The sequence below is a fragment of the Malus domestica genome, chromosome 09 (assembly GCF_042453785.1).
Source record: "Malus domestica chromosome 09, GDT2T_hap1".
Lineage (NCBI taxonomy): Eukaryota > Viridiplantae > Streptophyta > Magnoliopsida > Rosales > Rosaceae > Malus > Malus domestica.
In genome coordinates this window covers 12,697,769-12,707,138 of record NC_091669.1, presented here as the reverse complement: position 1 = coordinate 12,707,138, position 9,370 = coordinate 12,697,769, and the positions used below count along the sequence as shown (strand labels likewise).

Below are 9,370 nucleotides of genomic sequence, written 5' to 3'. Positions count from 1 at the left end.
GCACTCATGGGATCTCTTTCTATCCAGCAGTTGCAGGAGATGATCACCAGCATCATCAAGGCGCAGTACGAAGGAAGCTCACATGACTCCGTACTATACTCAAAGCCTTACTCCATGAAGATTGACGCTTTAAAGATGCCGAGGGGTTATCAGCCACCAAAATTCATGTAGTTCTGATAGGATTTAAAGCACACCACAAAGTAGCACACAAATGTCCTATTGATTTTCCTTATTAAAGCTAAGATTTGTCAATTGTAGCATATGAAAATAAGGGTCTTTCTTGCAGAAGATTGTTTTATCTAACTACTTAAAATGTCACAAAAACTAGGCTGTTGTCCCTACTGACCAGCCACCAAAAAATAATTATTAGACTGACTTACGTTTATCTAAAGTCTACGAAATTTTATATGAAAACAGTAGACACACAGAGCTACACTCACACAAATTTTTGGGATTTTTGGAGTTGATTTTCTATTTAAATTAAATTGAACAAAAACAAGATAGAAACAGATTTTAAGTAGTTCACAAATTAAGAAAAACGAGTTAGGGGAATTGCTATCCACCACCAAATAATCATGCAAACATGTTATGTTTCAATCAAATTCCTTTTATTTCCGGATGAAGATGCTCAAGTTGGCTCAATGTTAGAACTCAACATATTACTCTTTCTTATGTAGTATGTTAAGAGAATGTCGTTTTCAACTTAACTTAGTCTCTAGCATGCAATCTAGAATGGCGTGTTCATAGATTTCACAAGTAGAAATCATTAAGAACGAAAAGAGTTTGAGTCATCACAAGGCATCGTAAGTACTGGCGTTGTCTTACTTATCCTAGAAATTGGTTCACATATTAATCGTAATTAACAAGTACTACTCGAGAACATATGTAGGTCCTCATTCGACAAGGGCAGGCACACACATATTCATAGCATTAGAATCCTAGATATGCTTACTAAGTATGCATCCGTAGAAAACACATAAAGAATTCATCAATGAGATAAGTAGTGAACCAATTTTCATCCATTCATAAAAGTAATTCAAACAAAATGTCATAACAAACTTGCAATCATATTCGGGGCTTCAAAACAGCCCCTAACTACCAAAAATTTAGTTACACACAATCCTTAAGTTAAAACAAAAGATAGACATGAGTTTGAGAAGATAGAACCGACAGAAATCGACCGAGGCCTCCTCCTTCTTCCTTCCTTCCCAATGGTGCTTTTAAACCAATTTTTGCTGCATCATTTTCTTCTCCTTAACTCACCCACTAATAGCCATTTAGTGATGACAATAAGTGAGAGGAAATGTTAAAACAATTGTAACTCTTTGGGTAGCCTTTATGCCAATTACTCCCTCTTAATCATCATCTTTAATTCCATTCCCCTTTATATTTTTTTTTTCCAAACATTCCCCTTTATATTTGAATAAGTGTCAGCTGACTTGTTCTTGGCTGCATGATTTATTGGGTTTATTGCTTTCATTGCTTTCTTGTCAGTTACAAACTGCTCAGCCTTTTGGGAACCTTTCAGTGTTAAAATGGCCATAACTTCTTCTAGACAAATGATATTAACAATCCGCAAAATGCTCCAGAAAATAGACATCCGAAGCTTTCCAAGCATATAAGGCTCATTCTCTAATTCATTCTGAGCTGTTCGCAACTTGTTTCCAAAGTCAGCTAATCTGCACAGGCAGTTTTGACGAATTTGTTACTTAAAATTCCACTTGTGCTATTTTTCTTTTCTTTGCTTGACAAATCCTAGAAAACACAAAAACAAAGTAAATAGCTCAAAAATATAAAGAACTAACTAAGAAAAGACAAGTGAATTTGATGTAAAATATATATAAATATGAGCTTATCAAGTTCGATGGAAAAGGAAACCCAAAGCAACATGTCGCCCATTTCATTGAAACCTGCAACAATGATGGAACGGAGGGAGACTACCTCGTTAAGCAGTTTGTGCGCTCGTTGAAAGGTAACGCCTTTGACAGGTACACCGACCTCGAGCCCGAATCTATCAACAATTGGGATCAGCTAGAGAGGGAGTTCCTCAACCGCTTCTACAGCACTCGCCGCACCGTAAGCATGCTGGAGTTGACCAGTACGAAACAGTGGAAGGATGAGCCTATCGTCGACTACATTAATAGATGGCATTCATTAAGTCTGGATTGCAAAGATCGGCTTTCTGAAACCTCTACCATTGAGATGTGCGTTCAAGGCATGCATTGGGGGTTACATTACATCCTTCAAGGCATAAAACCAAGAACATTTGAGGAGCTGGCAACTCGTTCCCATGACATGGAGCTCAGTATCGCCAATCATGGGAAGAAGGAGCCAATCACCGACTTCAAGAAAGATAAGGTGTTTGCCCCGAATGTAGACAAGACTGGGAAGAAGCCCGCCAATGAAGCTTTTACCGTCAACACTACCCCCATCAAGACCTCATATGCGCCTATCAAGATCTCCTCTAAGAACAAAGCAAATGAGATAAAAAGAGGTGAGCCTCCTTTCACCCAAGACAGGTACAAAAATACCTTGAGGGAACTGGAGCAGAAGGTGTACCCTTTTCCTGACTCAGATATGGCCGCAATGTTAGATGACTTGCTAGAAAAGAAGGTAATCGAGCTACCCGAATGCAAGTGTCCCGAGGAGATGAATCGCGTAAACGATCCTAAGTACTGCAAGTACCATCATATCGTGAGCCATCTTGTTGGTAAGTGCTTTGTCCTTAAAGAACTCATCATGAAGTTAGCATAACAAGGGCAAATCGAGCTTCACCTTGAAGACACAACTGCAACACATACTACTACAATTGCGTTTGGATCCTTCGATCCCGTGCCTCTCCAAGTGACACCTAACCATTCTCATCAATACTCAAGCTGCACGACACCTTCTGCACAACCATCATTGGGGGCAAGCAACCAAGATGCACTTACCAACGATGACGAAGGATAGACCTTGGTGACCTACAAAAAAACAAGGAAGCCAAAACCACAAGCCACAAGGCCAAAGGCGGAACAAGGGAGAAAGCACCGTCGCCGCAACAATAGGAAACCCAAAGGAAACGTAAGGGCTGTTAAGCCAACATACGCTGGGGAACCTAAGGAGCAAGAGCCACGAATTCCCTTCTCCTTGCACGAGTACTTCCTGAATGACTTCTTCCAACAGTGCACTACCGTTGCCTGTCACATGGTGGATGTGGAAATAGAAGAGCCCTTCAAAGGCAATACTATCACAGTAGAGGAAGATGGGACCCTCACACCTAAAGAAGGTCTACCAACACACGTCAGCATCAAGGAAGTGTTACGGTTGCCCAAAGGGATGCGAAAAGCACTAATAGCGGTCTTGGCAAGTCCTGATGACCATAGAGTGTAAGACAGCAAGAATGAAAGCTTGAAGCTTCGGCCACACGAATATGCCACATGTTGTGCCACCCATGATGTAATCAACTTCACTGACGAAGACTTACTACTAGGATCAAGGCCTCACAACCGCCATCTCTTCATCTCTGGGTACATAAGGGAGCACAAAATGAACCGCATGTTTGTGGATGGTGGATCAGCCATAAACATCATGCCAACGTCAACAATGACCACAACCCGCATTAAGGTGGATGAATTATCCTTAGGTCGTCTGCTAATCCAGGGTTTTAACCAAGGAGGACAAAGAACGATGGGCATGATCCTAGTGGAAATGACTATTGGTGAACTCAAATCAAGCATGATATTCCACGTGATTGATGCAAGAACTTCCTACAGCTTGCTCCTAGGAAGGCCTTCGATCCACGAGAATGGAGTAGTGCCATCCACCCTCCACCAATGCTTAAAATTCTACCGGGAAGGAGTAAAGGTGATCCAAGGTGATACCAAGCCATTCACAGAAGCCGAATCACACTTCGCAGATGCTAAGTTCTACATGGATGAAGACATGGTGCCCAAAGCTCTTCCAGAAGACATCAAATCCACATGCAAAGCAGCACCTAAAAAGCAAGAATGGCAAGCCATGCCCAGGAAGCAAGAAGGGCAAGCCGTGCTATTTTTAAGCAAAAATGATGACGAGCCTGCTAAACTTGCAACAACCAAATGGAGTAGGACGCCTTCAGAAGGATCGAACACACCCATATTCTGATACATCCTGATGTCAAGAAGAAAGAATGGTCAATCCCCGTTCAAAACCGAAGCAAGTAAAGCCGACACATAGTGGCACAAGGATAATGTGAAGTTGCTCAAGACGAATGCAGCTCTGACATAGCTAGGCGATGCTAAGGTTGCAAGACTACCACAAGGCTTCATAAAAGCTCTACCAAAAGTGGTGGAATCAAGCTTTCTTCTAACCAAGAGGACCGAAGAAGGTTTTGATCCAAACGCCTACAAGCTCATGTCGAAAGCTGGGTACGACTTCGTTTCCTCTTCAAATCCTGGAAAGAAGGTTTCAAACACCGTCAATGACAAAGAACATAACCTCACCAAGACTCAAAAGAAGTTGAAGGAGCATGGTTACGGAGTTGATAACAACAAAGCTGGGCTCGGCTTCACACCAAATGCACCCGTGAAGATTTCAAGCAAAGCGAAAAACGCTAGCACTCAACACATCAGTGTGAGCGTTGAACAAAATCAAGAGGAGCCTAAGTCCGCTCTTCGGACGCCAGTCTTCGATAGGATGAATCGTTCAAGGCCGAGAATTTCGGCACTTGATCGTATTAGTGGTCAAGACCAAACCTCTATTTTTAAGAGGCTTAACACACCAACATCCCAAAGCTCTGTTTTTGAAAGGTTGTCAAAACCCAAGAAACGAAGCAACACGGCCAGCTCTCCTCCGCGATGGTCAGCTTTGGAAAGACTTGAAGACAACAATAAGCTTTCTAGAAAGAGGGAAATGATGCCAAAAGAAGAAAAGCTAGACGATCTGGCAAGAAAAGATGATGTTCGAAGCTTTATTCCTTCAAGGATGAAACGCCAAGCAATCTTGGAGGTTGACACAATTGGATCACTGAAATTGAGAAGGCGCACCATCATTCACACCGGCCAATCTTTACACCAACAAGCCCAAAAAGACGGCACTGAAGAGGTAGTCCAAGACGTCTTCCACATCACGATCCAAGAAGGTAAAGAAGATGAAATCCCCGAGGCAGACGTCATTGCTGCACCACCACAACTTGAGGATGGGGGGCAAGCCACGGTTGATGATCTCAAGGAGCTCAACTTAGGCACAAAAGAGGAGTCGAAGCCTATCTTTGTAAGTGCGCTGCTAAGTGCGGATGAGACAGAAGAGTATTACCAACTACTACTAGAGTACAAAGATGTGTTTGCTTGGACCTACAAGGAAATGCCCGGCCTTGACCCTGTTATCACTCTGCATCATCTTGCAGTCAAGCCTAGAACGCGACCGATAAAGCAAACTCAAAGGCGATATCAATCGGAGCTCATCCCACAAATTGAGGCTGAGATTGACAAGCTAATTGAAGCAGGCTTCATTCGAGAGGTGCAATACCCTAAGTGGATCTCCAACATCGTCATCATCCTTAAGAAATCTGGACAAATACGTGTTTGCGTAGACTTCCGGGACCTCAACGATGCTTGCCTGAAGGACGACTTCCCATTGCCAATCATTGAAATCATGGTGGATGCAACCACTGGCCATGAAGCACTGTCATTCATGGTCTTCTGGATACAATCAAATTCGCATGGCTTTCAAAGACGAGGAACTAACAGTCTTCCACACTCCAAAAGGTATCTACTGCTTCAAGGTGATGCCCTTTAGTCTGAAAAATGTTGAAGCCACATATCAATGCGCAATGCAAAAAATCTTCAATGACATGCTACATAAAAACGTAGAATGTTACGTAGACGATGTTGTGGTTAAGACAAAGAAAAGATCAGATCACTTGAAGGATTTGTGAATAGTGTTCGAAAGGTTGCGAAAATACAAACTTAAGATGAACCCATTAAAGTGCGAATTTGGTGTCACCTCGGGAAAGTTCCTCGACTTCATTGTCAAGCACCATGACATTGAAGTGGACCAATCAAAGATCAAGGCCATTCAAAGCATGCCTGAACCAAGAAACTTGCACGAGCTGAAAAGTCTACAAGGATGACTAGCCTTCATCGGACGTTTCATCTCTAATCTTGCAGGGCGTTGTCAACCATTCAGTCGACTCATGAAGAAGGATGTTCCATTTGTATGGGATGAAGCATGCCACAATGCTTTTGAAAGCATAAAAAAGTATTTTTCAAGTCCACCTGTCCTGGGGGCGCCTGCGCCCGGGAAACCGCTCATATTGTACATCGCCGCTCAGGAAAGTTCAATTGGAGCACTCTTGGCACAAGAGAATGAATCCCAGAAAGAGGGCGCGCTCTACTACCTCAGCCGAACTCTCACCGGCGTCGAGTTGAACTACTCCCCAATAGAAAAGATGTGCCTCGCTTTGATGTTCGCCATCTAGAAGCTTAGGCATTACATGCACGCTTACACCATCCACCTAGTTGCTAAAGCTAACCCGGTCAAATACGTCATGTCCAAACCAATCTTGACAGGACGACTAGCTAAATGGGCGTTGCTTCTTAATCAATACGAGATCATCTACGTCCCAGCCAAAGCCATCAAGGGATAAGCGCTAGCAGACTTCTTTGCCGATCATCCAATCCCAGCCGATTGGAAAATTTCATACTACTTGCCTGACGAAGAGGTGTTCTACATCGACATGTTCCCGACATGGACGATGTTCTTCGACAGATCTGCACGAGCAGACGGAGCGGGGGCAGAAGTAATATTCATGTCGCCACAAAAGGTAAATACTACCTTATTCCTTCCAACTAAGCGAACTATGATCCAACAACGTCGCTGAGTACCAAGCACTGATCATCAGGCTCCAAATGGCGATCAACATCGGAATCACAACCCTTGAGGTATTTGGTGACTCCAAGCTCATAATCAATCAACTATTCACTGAATATGAGGTGAGGAAAGATGATCTCGTCCCATACTTCCGGTTGGCAACTCAACTGCTACAAAAGTTCGAGACTGTGACACTAGAACATGTACCAAGAAAAGAAAATTAAATGGCAGACGCTCTCGCCAACCTAGCCTCAAGTATGACACTAAGAGAAGAAGAAGCTGCAGACGTGCCAGTTTGCCAAAGATGGGTGATCCCGTTCGTCACTGAAATGTTACTGGATGATACAAATGTCATCTCAGTACTTCCAGTCGATGCTGAAGAGTGGAGACATCCGTTAATCGACTACCTGGAGCATGGAAAACTTCCAGATGATCCTAGACATCACTTCGAAATACGTTGACGAGCACCTCGCTTTCTCTACTACAAAGGAACACTCTACCGATGCTCTTTTGAATGAGTACTTCTAAGATGCCTAGGTGATGAAAAAGCCAATCAAGCCATGGAAGAAGCACACTCAGGTGTATGCGAGGTGCATCAGTCTGAACCAAAGCTACATTTTCAGTTCAAAAGAATGGGTTACTACTGGCCAAGCATGGTGAAGGATTGTCTGGAACACCCCAAAAAGTGCCAAGCCTGCCAATTCCACGCCAACTTCATACATCAACCGCCTGAACCATTACACCCTATAGTTGCTAAATGACCGTTCAATGCATGGGGATTGGACGTCGTAAGGCCGATTGCACCAAAGTCATCTGCAGGAGAAGCTTACATTCTAAGTGCAACAGATTACTTCTCCAAGTGGGTTGAAGCCATACCTCTAAGGGAAGTCAAGAAGGAAACCGTCGTCCGTTTCATCAATAAGCATATCATCCACCGATTTGGTGTGCCTCGCTACATCATCATTGGTAATGGAAAACAGTTCTCCAACCAACTCGTAGACGAGCTCTGCGAGAAATACAAATTCAAACAGTACAAGTCTTCCTTATATCATGCTCCTGCCAACGGTCTTGCAGAAGCATTCAACAAAACATTGTGCAACCTCCTAAAGAGGTGATCGGCTGAACAAAGAGAGACTGGCACAAAAGAATAAGCGAAGCACTTTAGGCATATAGGACGACACATATGACTCATACCCAAGCTACGCCTTATTCTCTCTTATATGGCGTGGAAACTGTTCTACCCCTCGAAAGTCAAATCCCCTCACTAAGGATGACTATACAAGAAGGCTTGACTGATGAAGAGAATGTAAAGTTGTGCCTTCAAGAGCTGGAAGTGCTAGATGAGAGAAGGCTCGAAGCTCAGCAGCACTAGGACTGTTATCAGGCACGACTCTCCAAGGCTTTCAACAAGAAAGTTCGCCTTCGTTCTTTTCAAGTGGGAGATCTCGTCCTTGCATTGCGTAGGCCTATCATCATAACTCACAAAACAAAAAGCAAGTTCACATCAAAGTGGGATGAACCTTACGTAATACAAGAAGTCTACACCAATGGAGTCTACTTAATCATGGCAGAAGACGGCTTGAAGATCGGCCCCATCAATGGCATATTCTTGAAACGCTACTACCCCTAAAACAAACAGACCATGCTCCCGGCCCGCAAGAGCATAAACTGTGTACGGCACAAAAAAAAAGTGTTTGAACTACGTTATGACTTGATCCCTCCTCAACCGATGGTACATAGGAAACTTGAAACTTCAAAACTTCAAGTACAGTCACACCATCAGCAATAAAAAAAAAGAAAAAAAAAAGAACACAAACACTTGGAAGAATAAAGAGCAAATTCAAGAGTGTGAATACTTTATTTCTTTAAAGGAAGAAGTCGGCTCTAAAGCCTGATTACAAACGGAAAACACTACTCGAAAACTATGTCCCTAAAACTACGGAGGCGATCTTCAAGCAAGCATTCCAAAGTCTTCAAAGTCTCTACCTCGGTGAGAGACAAGATCGGAAACTCAATATCCATGCCTTTCTCTTGTTCTAGGCGTGAAATCTTATCTTGGTACTGAGAAAGTGTAGCTCCTTGCTCCGCGAGAACACCTTCAAGTTGTGACGCTTCGATTCCTGACTGCTCTCGTTCTCGTACCAACGCATCTAGACGCGCTTGGACGGAAACTAAAGAAGTCTTTGTGACTTGATAATCTCCCGAAGCAGTATGCTGAGAAGACCAGACTTGGGCCAGCGACAAGTCTATTGTTGTGAGTTGATAAGCTCTAACAACTGGACTCAACTTCTTCGAGGAAATAGCACGCAAGGAAGAATACTCAGTCGAGGTGCTATAAGTTCGGCAATCTTGATCTTCAAGAACGAAGAATCAAAGTTAAGGTTGTCAATCGAAGAAACAAGCTTCAACAAATCCTCCTCGAGCAATGCAAGGTCTTCAAACGGGCACTTTGAAATCCTCCCCTTAATATGGCTCTTGATATCCATTGCCGTACCAAGATGGATGCGATGGATAAGCTACTCAATGCCACTAAGGTTCG

At 43.2% G+C, this 9,370-nt stretch overlaps 1 long non-coding RNA gene across 1 annotated transcript; it reads right to left on the bottom strand.

Moving 5' to 3' along the window:
• Positions 1-1,004: 1,004 nt before the first annotated feature.
• On the bottom strand, positions 1,005-7,499 carry LOC139198534 (uncharacterized). The gene is made up of 2 exons (XR_011584085.1): positions 1,942-7,499; positions 1,005-1,679 (listed from the first exon to the last, which is right to left on the bottom strand). It is a non-coding gene; the product is annotated as an uncharacterized lncRNA (long non-coding RNA).
• Between the last annotated feature and the right edge of the window lie 1,871 nt (positions 7,500-9,370).